Source organism: Schistocerca nitens, chromosome 3 (genome assembly GCF_023898315.1).
Source record: "Schistocerca nitens isolate TAMUIC-IGC-003100 chromosome 3, iqSchNite1.1, whole genome shotgun sequence".
NCBI classification, from domain to species: domain Eukaryota; kingdom Metazoa; phylum Arthropoda; class Insecta; order Orthoptera; family Acrididae; genus Schistocerca; species Schistocerca nitens.
In genome coordinates this window covers 67,357,586-67,374,754 of record NC_064616.1, presented here as the reverse complement: position 1 = coordinate 67,374,754, position 17,169 = coordinate 67,357,586, and the positions used below count along the sequence as shown (strand labels likewise).

Genomic DNA, 17,169 nt, shown 5'->3' with positions numbered 1-17,169 from the left:
CCGGAAAGCGTTTGACTCCGTGCCACACTGCAAACTCCTAACTAAGGTATGAGCATATGGGATTGGTTCCCAAGTATGTGAGTGACTCGAAGACTTCTTAAGTAACAGAACCCAGTACGTTGTCCTCGATAGTGAGTGTTCATCGGAGGTGAGGGTATCACTTGGAGTGTGTGTGGTAGGTCTGCTGTTGTTTTCTATCTACATAAATGATCTTTTGGATAGTGTGGATAGCAATGTGCGGCTGTTTGCTGATGATGCTGTGGTGTACGGGAAGGTGTCGTCGTAGAGTGACTGTAGGAGGATACAAGATGACTTGGACAGGATTTGTGATTGGTGTAAAGAATGGCAGCTAACTCTAAATATAGATAAATGTAAATTAATGCAGACGAATAGGAAAAAGAATCCTGTAATGTTTTAATACTTCATTAGTAGTGTAGTGCTTGACACAGTCACGTCAATTAAATATTTGGGCGTAACATTGCAGAGCGATAGAGCGATAGAGCGATACGAAGTGGGACAAGCATGTAATGGCAGTTGTGGGGAAGGCAGATGATCATCTTCGGTTCATTGGTAGAATTTTGGGAAGATGTGGTTCATCTGCAAAGGAGACCACTTATAGAACGCTGGTGTGACCTATTCTTGAGTACTGCTCGAGTGTTTGGGATCCCTATCAGGTTGGATTAAGGGAGGACATAGAAGCAATTCAGAGGTGTGCCACTAGATTTGTTACTGGTAGGTTTGATCATCACACGAGTGTTACGGAAATGCTTCCGGAACTCGGGTGGGAGTCTCTAGAGTAAAGGACGCGTTCTTTTTGTGAATTGCTACTGAGGAAATTTAGAGAACCAGCATTTGAGGCTGACTGCAGTACAATTTTACTGCCACCAACTTACATTTCGGGGAAAGACCACAAAGATAAGATAAGCGAGATTAGGGCTCGTACAGAGGCATATAGGCAGTTATTTTTCGTTTTTCCCTCGTTCTGTTTGGGAGTGGAACAGGGAGAGAAGATGCTAGTTGTGGTATGAGGTACCCTCCGCCACGCACCGTATGGTGGATTGCGGAGTATGTATGTAGATGTAGATGTAGATGTAGATGTAGATGTAGAAGTAAAAATAGCACCAAGCAATAGGAAGGTTATGGTGTTGAAAACAAGTTCTTTTCTATCTACAAAGGCCACATGGAAATGAGTAAAGTGGTCCATGATAATGCATTTGAATTAATTAATCCAAAAACAGGAAAATCACTGGGTTTGTACCATGTGAGTCATTTGAAATTGTATAAAGGGTAAACAAAAGAAGAAAAAAAAGAAAAAAAAGAGTAACTCCACACGAGAATTTAGTTGTATTAAATGTCCAGAAATCACAGAGTATGAAAGATAACAAAATGCACACAGATAAAACTTTTAACTTGTACTTATCTCAGTTAGATGAATAAAACAAGTTTCATAGGAAGGTAAAAGTATATTATGAAGAAAAGACAGGAAAGTCACAACTTAAGTAACTCTTCTGCAAACGAAATATGTTCTGGGGAAAGAGTAGAAAGTAAGGAGGAAGGTAGAGATCAGCATGTGGATAGTTTCACGAAATAGTAGTAGATTCTCTCTTAAAGACATAATGTAAAGGAGAATGAAGTTGATTTTTGTGGACGAAAGGAAGTAAAGAAGTAGGAAGGAAATAAAGAGTTATGTAAGAAGGAGATTGTCATTTCTAATTTGTTCCATTGAGGACGGTGAACAAGTAATTGAGATATTTTGGGGGAATATGTGAAGCATATATGATTTGTGGAAGGTACTACAAACTGATATTGAAATAAAGATATGAGGGAAATAAATATAAGAATTTGTTAGGAGGTAATAAGAGGAAAGAGAATTGAATTATTAAGCCAAGCAAGAAACATGTTATTTCGTGGAAGGAGGTAAACAGTAGGAAGTAAGATTAACCCAGAAAAGATTTCAATAAGGAAGAGTATGATGGGGAAAGGAAGGAACATAAAAGTTTACTATTGAGAAAAAGGTGAAAGGGATAAGTACAACAGAGAAAAAATTTTTTAAGCTTTCATACAATGCAATAGAACAGTAGAGAAGAGATGTATTGTATAATTATAAGTTCTGTTACAGCTAATGCCAAAAAGAAGAGATTGCAGAGAAAAAGACGTGGGAGTTGGAGTCCAAGTGCAAAGTTTTCAAAAATTATATGAAATTCTTGTAGTCAGAATAATAAAATGAGGTGGTAGAAGGAATTCATTAACTTACTAACTGTCATCACCATCAATTTCACTCTTACTATCCATCATAATGAAGGTGAGAAAACCATGATGTATATATTATTAAAATCAAGTAGAATGGGGAGGAAAGAAAATAAATAAAGACAGTGATAAGAAAAACATTTTTATAGAGTAAATGATAACTTGTGTACAGTTTAGTAAGAAAATTTTAATGTTTGTAAAGTTGTAGTGTAATTTAAGGGAGTAAGGGTTAGAACAAAATAGATAATGATATCATGTGAAACAGAGAATAGGTATATGTATATTTCTGAGAATGTCATGCTGCACAACGTGTCAGCCACTTTCCAATGCTTTGCCTACTTACTGCTACGAGGACTGAAACCCACAATGTGTTTAGTTGATCTAGATGATATCATTGTCTTTTCCAGAATCATAGATGAGCATGTTACTAGGTTAAGAAATGTCTTGTCTAGACTAAGAAGTGCCAATTTAAATTTGAAAATAGAAAAATGTTCCTTTACTGAGAGTCAAGTACAGTATCTGGGGCATATTATTAGTGCTGATTGAGTAAAGCCCCCGTCTAATTGAAGCAGTTAGAACATCCCCTTCCCCTAAGAATATAAAGGAATTGCAAAGCTTCCTGGGACTCAGCAATTATTATAGGCGTTTTGTAAAGGACTACACCACAATAACTAAACCCCTTACCCACCTGCTGAAAAAAGATGTACCCTATCAATAGACCCCCCGAGTGTGAAGCTGTTGTGCAGCATACCAGACATGCTTTGACTAGTCCCCCCTTATTGATCCATCCCAATTTTGAAAAACCATTCATTCTCTCCTGTGATGCATCTGACTTTGCAGTAAGGGCTATTCTGACTCAAATTATTGATGGTGAGGAAAGACCAATTGGTCACGCATCCCGTCAGCTGAACCAAGTGGAAATTAATTACAGTACTATAGAGAAATGTTTGGAGTCAACTATTTTTGATGCTATCTTTACAGGAGAAAGTTTACTATAGTAGCAGATCATGCAGCACTTCAGTTGCTACTAAGTTTAAAAGACCCTAGCAGCTGTCTCACCCACTGGGCCCTGAAGTTGAGTGAGTATGATTACCAAGTACAATACAAATCTGGAAAATTGCACCAGAATGCTGACGCCCTTAGTAGAAAAGTGAGAGTAGCTCAAAACAACGATGTCTTAATTGACGAATTAAAAGACTCATAGGAGAAGGACTCAAAACGTCACCAGTATCGCTCCCACCCGGATTTTGTTACAGAGGATGGAATTCTATACCGCAAGAACCCCATGGGTAAATGTATAGTAATACCTAAAGACGTACAATCCAGAATTATTGCCCACTGCCATAACAGCATCCAAGCTTGCCATAGTGGATGAAGAGCCACATATGCCCACATTGCCATGAAGTGTTGGCGAGACAAAAGATGGCAAGATGTTGCCAAGTATATAAAAAATTGCTACCATGTGCCCAAAGAGCACCACATCCACAAATCAAAATTCCCTTACAATATCTTCCTGAGGCATCAAAACCCTTTCAGTTTGTAGTTTTGGATGTAATTGGGCCACTTCCCATAAGTACACAAGGAAGTAAATATATTCTATCCATTATTGGTCACTTTTCCCGATACCTTATTTTGGTGCCCATCACTGACATGTCAGCTGAAACAGTAGCATGAGCTTTTGTAGACCATCTTGTCCTTCCTTTTGGAAGCCCTGAAGCCATCATAACCGATCAAGTAACCAATTTTATGTCCGCCTTATTTCTCCAAGTTTGCAAATTGCTGAGAATTAAAAAACGGAGAACCACCCCTTTTTACCCCCAGGCATGCCCACTGCACTGTGAAAAGAATAATTTCTTATTACATCAACTCAGCCCACAGTGACTGGCAAAGATACGTTCTGTATGTGGCAAGTGCATACAATAGCTGTTTCCACAAAGCCACTGAACATATCCCTTATGAGATAGTGTTCGGCCACCCTATAGAATCTCTCTTTGAGTTCAATAAATTACCTCCATGAATTGATCACACAGCTGTTAAGGGGTTAGCCTGCTGCCTTAAGGCCACTTAGAAGAAGGTACAAGGGAACAACCACAAAGCAACCAGAAAACAGAAGGAAAGAAGTAATAAAAATGCCCCCCCCCCCCCCCCCCAAAGTGATCATCCATTTTGTTAGGCAAAACCCTATTCAGGAACTATGCCTCTCTACCACCTTCTGAGACAAGCACCAGACCTTCAGCAGGTTCTGCTCCCCCTGTGAAGCAGAGAAAACGGAAAGTCCCACCACCCCCAGCTCACCCTAGATAAGCTCTGGGATCTAAACACCCATATGCCCTTAGATCCAGGGACTAAACACTAAGTTGCTGCTTCGTACTTAAGAGATTCCCAGTCATATCAACCAAAAGAAAAGGTAACAAGGCTTAAGCAACCACGTTATTACTTTCCTTTGCAAATGAACATCCTACCCATACAATACGTATTTTACGCTCCCTTGCTATGATAACTAAAATGTCGCCCTAGCATCCCTCTCTGAAGAGATTATTGGAGCTTTACCTGCCCAACCTGTTCATCAATGCTGGCCTAGTCTAATTAATCCCTAGTTTAACCAGTATTTTATTTAGGTTATTTCTATTATGTTATTTATGTGTTATGACACACCTAGTGGTCAGACAGCAGCTCTATTTTCAGTACCAATACAGTTAATTCTAAATAAGAATATTGTGTGAAGAAGTGATTGCATTACTTCTCTACCTTTTTAATCTAAAGATTTTTTTCCCCCAGAAATAGCACTGGTACTGTGAAGTTGTAAACGCAAGTGCTCCGCCTGTCAGAATCGGGTGGTCCTGTCAACCAGGAGTCGCACGTGTAGCGGGCATAATGTGCACGGCGGAGACACTTCAATCACCTGATGCTGCTGTTACCTCCCCTCCCTCTCCAACCTGCGTCATCCCTCAAGTCGTGCCAGCTGTTGCTGCCCGAGACCCCATTTCCCCCCCTTCCCCTCTCTCCATGCGCCGTCTGTGTGCCTGCCTGCTGCTTTTAAAGGGACTTTATGCAAAGTAGGATGTACTATCTTCACTATCAACCAATGAATAGCAACATGACACATAAAGGTACCGTCTTTCTATGTAACACCTCTTTCAAACGTGATTTCTTCCATCCTCCCGCATCAATACCCGGGTAACTTCAACCAGTTGAAAACCCACCCGTAAATTTATTTGCACACCTAAAGCCCTTAACATAACTGCTGACAAGACTATAACTCTGAGGGGAGTTTAGAAGCAAGCGACCTCCAGCTGATGGAATGTGAAGCGGAAAAACATTGCAAAAACGAAGCGCGCCGTTATGGGATGTCTTCGCATGCACCACCATTTAGTTTTGTGGCACTTCGCATTTCCGAGCTCCTCCAAATTATAGTACTATCTTACCACCTTCCATCTAGTCTGACGCATCATAAGAATGGACTACCTGCTCTTTTTCCAAAATTTGTAAATTGCTTCGCCATTATGTGCCTATCACAGCCTATTCAACCCATATATATAGATTCATTCAAGAAAGGAGTTAGAATACTATTTGCAACAATCACTAAATCCATTCTAATATTACTAATTTACGTTAACTGTATTCTGTAAATGGCAATTCAAATGCCCCAAGGAGTTGTTCACTCAGAACATGCTGGAGCTGTTCCGCTATATCAGCACTACACGCGCCGCGCCGCGCCGCTGCTCCACAATCTCAGCGTTAACTTGAAACCTGCCTCCATTGCAGCACATCTGCCTGTGTCTCTCGCTAGTTTTATAATGCTACCTGCTTCACCAAGTACTGAGTTTGATAAATTGTTGTAACACTCAGTATTAGGCACACTTTGTATGATTAGAGGTGTTGAGCAATGTCCGACCCACTATGCGTGCCAATTGCCAGCTGATTAATGATTTATACCCCATAACTTGTATTTTTTCTCCCCTTATGGTTTTATGTTAGGTTTAAGCATTTCATAATCATTTTGCTATGCAGCAAAGCCCTTGCCATACCCTATACATTATTTCATGCATGTATTTTTATAATTTATCCCATTTGTTTTGTGTAATATGCACTGGTATTTTATATTTATGATCACAGTATGTAAAGGCCTACCACATCCCTAGATTTTAGATATGTTGCACTACAGCAACGCTCCCATTACATAAGATCCCACTTCAGTTGTGATGCACAACTTTATGAGTTAGCGATTCCGGAATCCTACTATGCGCCATGTCCATGCCCAGAGCCGGACTGGTATATTTAGAAGAAACTGAAGCGCTCGAGTTATCTAAGATTCTCAACAGAGAAGAGTTGACTACACCCCTGAAGTTGAGAAGAAGTGCGCTACCCTCTCGCTGAAGAGTGGTAAGTGAAATAGATTTTGTGATAGGATAAAAGTAATAAAGTTTCACCCAAGTAAGTGAAGAATAGTATTTTGCACCCCCTGTGTGTTTTGCACATTTAAGAATTCTCGCAGACAGACACAAGTTTTGTTCTTGTTCACCCTACTTCTTACAAAGTACTTTGCTGATGAAGTAAAGATATTACAAGCGAGCACGGAAATTGGCACTGCTACCATTTGTGTACAGTGCCCTGCCATATGTTTAGGAAGTGAGAGACACCCAGTTGTTTATTCAAACAATCACACTCATGATGTAATAAGATTGGAGCACCTGCTGAAATAAGCACTAGGTTGTTGTTGATTAGCACCCATGATGTGACGTCATCACCCAAGTGCAGTAATGCGTTAGCTTGTAGGAAATATAGTCAGCAAAAGACTTCCACCCAAATGAATGAAAGTTTTTATTGTACAATGTTGCAGTAGTTCACATCCCATTTTTCGTAGCTCACCCTGTTACTTCAGAGATTTTAGGGAATTTTGTAGTAGTTAACCCCACGAAATGTAATCACCCTATGGAGACAGAGCACAGCGCCTTCCTCACCCATGTACTGCACTGGGTTATTACCATTGCTCTGAATTGCTCCTCTATTCATTCCAACCTCAATCATTACTTTGTACCTTCCTTCTCCAAGGCCATGTAACTTACACGCTGCGGTTAGCACCCGCAGAGTGCCCAGCTGATCAGTTTATTCTTTCGGTTTTCACTTCCATAAATTGATCACCTACCTATCTGTTTCATCTATGTGCCATTGACTCATCATGACAAGGCTCACCTTCATCTGCACCCTGGTCGGTAGCCAATGCTACTCAGACATATTGCCTCCCCCCAGATCGAGGGGGAAGAAAAAACCCTGTGACTAGTGGATATGTCACTGCTGAATCAATCTTATTCTGAAACCCATTACCTGAACTTGTTCCCAATTATACTCAATTCCTTATACTTTAGCGTGAGCACCCTCCCGGTTCACCGCGTGTGGGCTGCTCAGCATAAATCGCCAATATGTTGGGCTATCCTGGCATTGTGACCGCAGACGGATGTCCAAAAATATACCCAGAAAAAACGCTGTGTTAACTGCAACATAATTTTCCCATTGGTCAAACCCATTTTCCTCTTAAACCACAACATCCCTTACTAAAGCTTCCAATTCAGCAAATCACTTACGAAACCACTATATAATGCAAATTCCACCTATGCATCAATTGCAGGCATTGATTAATGCTACCCCACATTTTTGCACTCATGCTGATCAGGATGATTAATAAGCCTCTTTTCAGCACGACCATAGCCCCCTCCTTCCCTCACTATCCTGTCACTACTAACTCATACCCCTGCAGTTCTCTGGAATCATCAGTTTACATTGCCCAGTGGCATAGTGCCCACGAGTCTGTTAACCATCAACTTTTCACCCACCACTACAACCTCAGGTAATTAATTACTACTTTTTCACCCACTGTAGTACTTCCCTTTCATAACAATCTACCAGCTAGAGCTAACAAGATTAGTTCGTTGCTATAGGCAACAATATTTTATACACCCTACCCCATCCAGTAACAGCCACTGTCGTATGTACGAATACTTTCGAGCAACCGAGACCTACCATGTGCTACTCAACAGTAGTGGTTTACTATTTAATAGCTTCCCCACCGAGGAGGTGTTTGCACACTTATCTTATGCCCAAAATGTGTGACTCCCTCCTCTCATGTGGTATTTAGAAGAGCAACGGATGGTAATACCGTTACCTGACAATTGGCCATCTCTTCCCAATCACTCACATTCACAGCTGGTCCAATCTTTAACCGACCTGGTGAACAAAGAGTCAGGGCAGATTACGCTGGACCGTGCCACTGTGCATATCATGGATTGGCACCACCACCAGTATCTCAGTCATATACTTATTCCCAGTTCTGTATGCACCACTTTAATAATTATACTTATTGGTTTATCGCTATGGGTAGCTTTTAGAAAATGACTTTTGCACGACTTCATTCCCCCCTCCTGCTGTCCCTGAACAGCAACCCCCTGGGGAATATCATGCTTAAGTTTTGAAATGGGGGCAAGAATGTTCCTTGTTGCCCCATGCTGTAGTAGTCCAGTAGAAAATAGTAGTGAGTAGAAAGGAATAGTAAATAAGTAAAATACCCCCAAAAGGAAAGACATGGCCCTCCTTTAGATGTAAGCAACAAAATATGCGTGTGAAGTGATTCAAAAGTATTAACCCCTTCCCCACTGACCACTGCAGTCAGCAACCTTCGCCGCTGCCAGTGCCAACAGCTGATCGCCGCACCTCGCGCTGCCACTTGCAGTGCCACACACCACCGCCGCACCATCTGTCATTGTCCAAATTTTGTCATGCAAGATTTCATTACCATATTATTGTCATTTTTTCAACACAAATAAAAAAATCAAAATGTATTGTTAAATTTATGTAACACTGTCCTTTGCAGGAACCCCATAGTAACTGTCAATTTGTCCCCCCTTCACCCCCCCCCCCCCCACCCAATGCTTCGCTCCTGTGGAAGGGAGAAGGGTGGAAGGGTGTACAGTGTGGGCCATTACTGAATGGATTTGATAGAATAAAAATTTGATTTTTATTTTTTGCTCGATGTTTGTCAGTGCCTTCTGCCTGGCGGCTAGTTGCAGCGTATCAGTCACGTTGCAAAAAACCGGACAGAAGCGCTTTGAAACTCACGTGTTGAACCATCAGCAGCTAAACTCACATGTTGCTGATGAGGTAATGCTACCAAACTGCGAGTCTACACCTTGGCTGTCCAATAGGGAGGGTAGGAGGCTGTCACATGTGGGTTGAATTGTAGCCAGCTGCTGGAAGCGGACACGCCGTCTGCTCTCTTCTGCTGGCAGCTTCTGATCTGAACAGACACTCTCCTCTCCTGCTCTCTTGGGTGGCAACCCATTTAGTTTTGGCCTGCCTTTCTTTACTACATTAAACAACAATGCTCTTATAAAAATGAGTAACTCCTTCACCTCAATGGGTCCCTACTGCTTTCCCTTCGTCGCCAAACTTGACACATTACCATAACTTTTAGACATCTGGAGCGGGCACAAAACATCCGGTTGGTGGAAACAAACTAGGAAGGAGTAAAGTGCCAAGATTTTGATGCAGTTCAATGGTAGGGCTCTTGTGATTGGCAGAGAGGGTTTCCACAAAATAAGAAGAATACTCCCATTGGTCGAAAAAAGCTGTGACCTGGAGAATGAAAGAATCCAGGTGGAGAGACAGTTCGGCTACGAGAAAGATGAGCAAAATTTTCAGGGACTCTTCTCTGAACTGGTGTCAAGCACAGAATGGGGTGCATAATGCTCTGTATGATGCGGAGAAGAAATTTGAGTGAACAATGCATTCACTGTGGCTGACATTCAGCTAGATATTAGCTGCAGCATCAATCAGCTCCAACTGTGGGGAAACGAACCGCCCAGTTAGTTAATTGTCCTTGCGAGGACTGAGAGGGCATTTTAATATGAACACTGCTCCAGCCGTGTACGTGCGTATCGCCATATTCCAAGACTAGGGATGATCACATGTTTTCTCACATAACGAGAAACATAGGGAGAGTTTCTGCTGGAAAAATCAGCAAAGGCTTAATTAGTTTTTATAAGAATTTCAGAGGATGAGAGCAGCCATGCAGATGACAGCTCACCACAGCTAAGGTAAATACCACAAGCAGAGGCAGAAACTTGTTGGTTCACCAGCTTGTGTCCACTGTAATCTCGAGCAACCTTGGGTAAACGTTTGCTCAACTTGTCACAAAACTAACCATCCTCTGCAGACTTGACTGTCATCCTAAATAGTACCAAACTTTGACCTGGAATCAGAAGATTTATTGTAGCACTGGCCAACATTGTGACATAGTTGTAAGAATAATTTTGTAAACAAACTTCTAGTTAAAACTTACTATTGTTGTGTTTAGGATTATTTCACTTTCTGAGGATGAGATGCATTCGTTTGACAACTGTCATAACATTGTCACATTGCAAACTGTGTAAATGCATGTATTTCTGTGATAATATTGCAACATTAAGCCAAAAATATTTACAGCTTACACAGCTGTTGTTCTGACCCCAAAACCTTATATGTTACAGTTTATTGAAGTACAGTACTTCACTCCTGCAATCAGACATTTACCCAACATGAATAAAACTGCTTAAAACAGTCTCAAAATCACTACCAAGGTTCTTGGCTGTTCTGCCAGATGCAATCATCACAGGTCCATGATATTTCAGTGTACAACTGTGCAGCCATTATCAGGTGGTACTGGTGGAATGATGGGTCTGCAGTGTGCTCCTGGTATATACAGGGTGTTACAAAAAGGTACGGCCAAACTTTCAGGAAACATTCCTCACACACAAATAAAGAAAAGATGGTAAGTGGACATGTGTCCGGAAATGCTTAATTTCCATGTTAGAGCTCATTTTAGTTTCGTCAGTATGTACTGTACTTCCTCGATTCACCGCCAGTTGGCCCAATTGAAGGGAGGTAATGTTGACTTCGGTGCTTGTGTTGACACGTGCCTCATTGCTCTACAGTACTAGCATCAAGCACATCAGTACATAGCATCAACAGGTTAGTGTTCATCACGAACGTGGTTTTGCAGTCAGTGCAATGTTTACAAATGCGGAGTTGACAGATGTCCATTTGATGTATGGATTAGCACGGGGCAATAGCCGTGGCGCGGTACATTTGTATCGAGACAGATTTCCAGAATGAAGGTGTCCCGACAGGAAGACATTCAAAGCAATTGATCGGCGTCTTAGGGAGCACGGAACATTCCAGCCCACGACTCGCGACTGGGGAAGACCTAGGATGATGAGGACACGTGCAATGGACGAGGCAATTCTTCGTGCAGTTGACGATAACCCTAATGTCAGCGTCAGAGAAGTTGCTGCTGTACAAGGTAACGTTGACCACGTCACTGTATGGAGAGTGCTACGGGATAACCAGTTGTTTCCGTACCATGTACAGCGTGTGAAGGCACTATCAGCAGCTGACTGGCCTCCACGGGTACACTTCTGCGAATGGTTCATCCAACAATGTGTAAATCCTCATTTCAGTGCAAATGTTCTCTTTGCGGATGAGGCTTCATTCCAACGTGATCAAATTGTAAATTTTCACAATCAACATTTATGGGCTGACGAGAATCCGCACGCAATTGTGCTATCATGTCATCAACACAGATTTTCTGTGAATGTTTGGGCAGACATTGTTGGTGATGTCTTGATTGGGCCCCATGTTCTTCCACCTATGCTAACGGAGGACATTTTGAACATTTCCTGTAACAAAGTGTTTGAAGTCACGCTGGTACATTCTGTTGCTGTGTGTTTCCATTCCATGATAAATGTGATTTGAAGAGAAGTAATGAAATGAGCTCTAACATGGAAAGTAAGTGTTTCCGGACACATGTCCACATAACACATTTTCTTTCTTTGTGTGTGAGGAATGTTTCCTGTAAGTTTGGCCGTACCTTTTTGTAACACCCTGTATATCTGCAGGTCCAGAGTTCCGCCCTCACAGATTCCGCACCTTGCTCAGTGTTTGAGGGACGTGTGGCTGCAGTGGTGGGAGGCAGAGCTTCAGTTGTCTGCCAGCTGCCAGCCATGTCACATCTCACATGCCGATGTTAAGATATTCTTTGATTGAGATAAGTACTGACTCTCATGCCTTTCTTAGTTGGAAACATGTGTCCCTGTTTATTAACTTATCTTTCACATGCATTTCAATACCTTCTTTAAAAACTGAATCTCAAAATTTGTTTGTGTTGGCCAAGACTTTTGTTTGCTGATAATTCATTGAATGTCCATTCTCAATGTAGTGTTCTGCTATTGCGGACTTGCTGGGCTGCAGTAAGAAGATGTGGTGCTCGTGTTCTTTGCACCAGTCTTCAATTGTGTGGGTTGTTTGACCAATATAGGTTTTCCCATATTCACATGGGATGTGGTATATCCCTGCATTTTAGAGATGCATGTCATTTTTTGACTGACCGTAATAGGCCTCATATTTTGGCTGTAGAGCATAACACTGGCGCTATTTTGTGTTTAAACAGTAGTCTGCCAATTTTGGGGGATACACTGCCAGCAAACAGCATGAGACTGCTCTCAAAAAAAACTGGGATGTAGCAAGCCACATGTGAATGTGGGAAAACCTATATTTCTCAAACAATCTGCAGTATGAAGATCACTGCAAAGAACATGAGCACCACACCCACTTACTGCAGCCTGTCAGGTCGGCAATAGCAGAATACTACATTGAGAACAGACATTAACTGAATTATCAGCAGACAAAAATCTTGGCCAACACAAACAACTTTTGGGACTCTATTTTTCAAGAAGCTATTGAAATACATGAGACACATAACTTAATAAACATGAACACAGGTTTCGCAATTAAGTAAGGCATGAGAGCCAGTACTTAGCTCAATCAAAGGAAACCATAACATCTACATGCAAGATACAATGGGGATGGAGAGGCCGGCACACAACTGACAACAGCCGCGTGCCGCCCCCCCCCCCCCCCCCACTCCCCCACCACCACCACAAAGCACAGCATGAAGCCTTCAAGTCCAGAACTCTGGCCTGCAGGTATATATACCGGGAGTCACCACAGACCCTTCATCCCATCAGTAAGACCTGATGATGGCGGAACAGTTGTTCACGGAAATATGGTGGACCTTCTATGATTGCATCTGGTGGTACACCCCAAAACTTTGGAAGCATCATATATGCTGGGAAAGCCTCAGATTGCATAGTCTCAAAATCCTTTATCAGTCAATCTCTTCAAAAGGAACAAAGGAAGGTTAGTTTTAATGACCCATTGACATTAATTATAGATGGAGGACAAGCTTAGATTTTTTGAGGACAGGAACCATCCCAGAATTTGCCTGGAATGATTTAAGTAAATCAATCTTTTCAGATGTGCATTGCGTTTTCTTTCATTTCCTCAAAATTCAAGAAATGTTGTCCATTCTACTGTAGCACTGTATGCAACACCTGGATACTTGCAACAGCACCAGGCCACTGGTGCACTACGCTTCAAATAGTCCGCCAATGGCAGCTGCACTTGCTGGCCACCAGAGGCCACCTGTAGTGGGTCACAAGACTGGTGTGTATGGAATGACATCTGTCATGCTGCCTGCTGGAGTCCTCATCTATATGAAGAGGGCACACCCAGTGCTCCCCCTCACTCTGTTTTCTACTGCAAATTGTACTGTTTCTATGTTTGTTGTTTACTTCAATATGGATAAATAAACTTTTGTTCTTAGTGGCCACACTATCGGTTGTGTCTAACATCATGACACATTTTGCAGTGAGAGTGGCGATCACTTCTGTGTGCTCAGTCTGTTTGTTTGTTCTACCAGTTCTCTTGTCCATGGAGGTAGTGCTCACATCTCTCCTCATGCAGCAACATGCTCTTGCAGCTGCTGGTGTACTTGCCATCTTTTCTGCATTACGATGATGCAGTCAAAGAATGGGGAAGCTTACGAGAAGCAGCTTCAGCAACACTTTCTCACTTCTGGTGTCAATGATACTAACATGTGTAGGGCTTTGTTCCTTCTTGGATTCCCCCGTCCCACAGATATCAGTTGTTGAGCCAGTTAGCCCTGCTCCAGAAACATGTACCACTTTTGTTCATTGTAATGTGTAAATTGTTGTCCAATTATTACTGTAAGCACACAAGTCATTGCACATCTCAAGTCCTATCATTGTCATAAACTGCCCCACCAGTCTTACTGGGCTCGGGTGGATGAACACCACAACTTCAGTCACAAATGTCAGTTTGTTACCAATGTTCATCATGATTCCTACGCTGATTCTGTGGTCCACAATGCCATCATTTGGTTGGCTCCTGACAAGGAGGTGTGACAATATGGACTACAGTGTGAGGAACCATCTTTGGATGAAGCACTGAATACTGCTCAGTCTTTCAAGGTACCTCATCCTGCTGGTAATCAGATTGGGGCTTGGTGTGACATCACTGTGATGGCTACTGTTCCTGGCCATCGGGCATTGGTCAGTTCTCAGGGAAGGACAATATGGCAGCCATACAAATGTGGCCTCAGCACCTCACTTGACATTGACATGCCAGTCAACAACAACGACCACAGCAGTGGCAGGATTCAGTGGATCCATCTTGCTCATACTGTTTTGTGCAACATGACGGGGCCATTTGATGTAAGTGCTGGGTGACTTGCGATGACTGTAGGAAAAAAGGACATATAGAATCTGTGTGTCATTCCCAGCCCTCTCCTGCAGATATGGACATGGATGTTAATTATGTGTCTCCAGCACTTATGAATAATAACAAACTGTTTATTGAAGTTTGAGTGATGGACAAAGTCCTCCAACTAGAAGTGGACATGGTTGCAGCTGTGACATTGCTGAACTGAGATGCTTATGTGGACTGGAGAGCTTCAGCAGTGTCTCTGGTTACTCAATGTTTGGCGAGTTAAAACAAGCAGCACATCCCATTTTTGGGGCAATTTATGGCCCCACTGTGTATAAATCTGTGGTTCATCCCTTGAATTTTCTGGTAGTGGATGAAGCTGGTGCTAACAATTTGTTTGATCTGGATGCTTTCAATGGTTTTTCCATTTCAGATGTGGTGCACCTCATTTCTGACCAGATACCTTACCACCAGTAGATTCTCTGTGTTTTGAGTACTTCTCTTTTTTTTAGATGGGTTTCGTTGTGCCACTAATTTTACAGTCCACATTACCTTGGAACTTATGGTCTAGCTGCACTTTTTCTGGGCTTACCACATTCCAGTGGCTTTGCACAATCAAGTGAAATCAGAATTGGACAGACTGATGTCATAGGGGGTCATATAACCTATTATGTCCAGTAAGCTGTCTATGCCATTTCTGATTGTTAAAAAACCAAATGGTCAGCTTCATATCTGCAGCAACTTTACCTGCTTGAATTTAACTACATTCCATTACCATTGCTTTGATTTTATTAATGTTCATCTTATATCCTCCTTTGAGGCCACTGTCCACTTCATTCAACTGCACTTCAAAGTACGTTGCTGTCTCTTACAGAATTATGTCATCAGCAAACCCCCAAGTTTTTATTTCTTTCCCTGGAGTTTAACTATTTCACCAAATTTTTCTTTTGCTTTCTTCACTACTTGCTGAATGTACAAATTGAATAACAACAGGGATAGTCTATTGTCCTGTCTCACTCCCTTCTCAACCATTGTTTTCCTTTCATGACCTTCAACTTTTATAACTACTGTCTGGTTTCTGCACAAGTTGTATATGACCTTTCACTCCCTATATTTTACTGCTGCTATCTTCAGAATTTCAAAGAGTACATACCATTCAAAATTGTCAAATGTTTATCTATGTCTACAAAACTATAAATGTATTTTTGCCTTTCTTTAACCTATCCTTTTAAGCTACATCATAGAGTCAGTACTGCCTCGCATGTTCCAACATTTCCCCAGAACCGAAACTGATCTTCCTCAAGGTCAGCTTCTACCAATTTTTCCATTCTTCTGGAAATAATTCATGTCAGCATTTTGCAATGATGACTTAGTAAACTGATAGGTTGGTAATATTCACATATGTCAGAACCTGCATTCTTTGGAATTGGAATTCTTACATTCTCATATATCTTGCACACCAGGTGGAATAGCCCTGTCATGGCTGACACTCTCAAGGATTTCAGAATTTTTGAGAGAATGTCATCTACTCTAGGGGCCTTTGAGCTTACATCTTCCAGGGCCATGTAAAATTATTCTTGCAGTATCATATCTTAATCAATCTCCTTTTCTCTTTCTATAATACTGCCTTTAAGTTCATTTTCCTTGTATAGCCCCTCCATATATTACTTTCACCTTTCAGTTTTCCCTTCTTTACTTAGTACTGGTTTCCCATCTGAGCTCTTGATGCTAATACAGCTGCTTCTCTTTTCTCCAAAGGACTCTAATTTTCCTATAGGCAGTATCTGTCTTCCCCCTTGTTATACCTGCTTTTATAGGCCTTCCTCTTTCATTCCTTTCCCCCAGTGCATATTCTCCTACTATTTTTCCTCATCCTACTACTACCAGATTCTAGTCACCTAGCACAATTACATTTTTGTCTCCCTTAACTATCTGAATGGTTTCTTTTGTCGCATCATACATTTTTTCAATCTTTTCATCATTTGCAAAGCTAGTTGGCATATAAACTTGTAGCACCCTTATATAAACCATGTATATTGTATTTTTAGCTGTTATTGCATTAATACAAAACATGAAGTGTTGTTTTTTTTATTTAATGTTGTGATTATTACTGTGTTCTTTTGAATGCTGTATTGACTCATTCAGCATCTGAACAACATACTTACACTATAAGTTCATGGAAAATGTGGTCTATACTACAAACAGATAAAATGCTAGAAATAGTCTGAAATTCTGTAAGTATCCCTGTTGAATTCTGCCATGTTTCTAGTCCTAAACATAGCAACTAAATATAAATACTCTCCTGCATTTCTCATAAATTCTTCAAAT

General features: G+C 41.4%; 1 protein-coding gene across 1 annotated transcript in view; it reads right to left on the bottom strand.

Annotated features, from left to right (window-relative positions):
* The window catches only part of LOC126248026 (muscle calcium channel subunit alpha-1), a 922,345-nt gene that overhangs the window by 170,886 nt on the left and 734,290 nt on the right, over nucleotides 1–17,169 (bottom strand). The gene's annotated exons all lie outside the window — the stretch shown is intronic.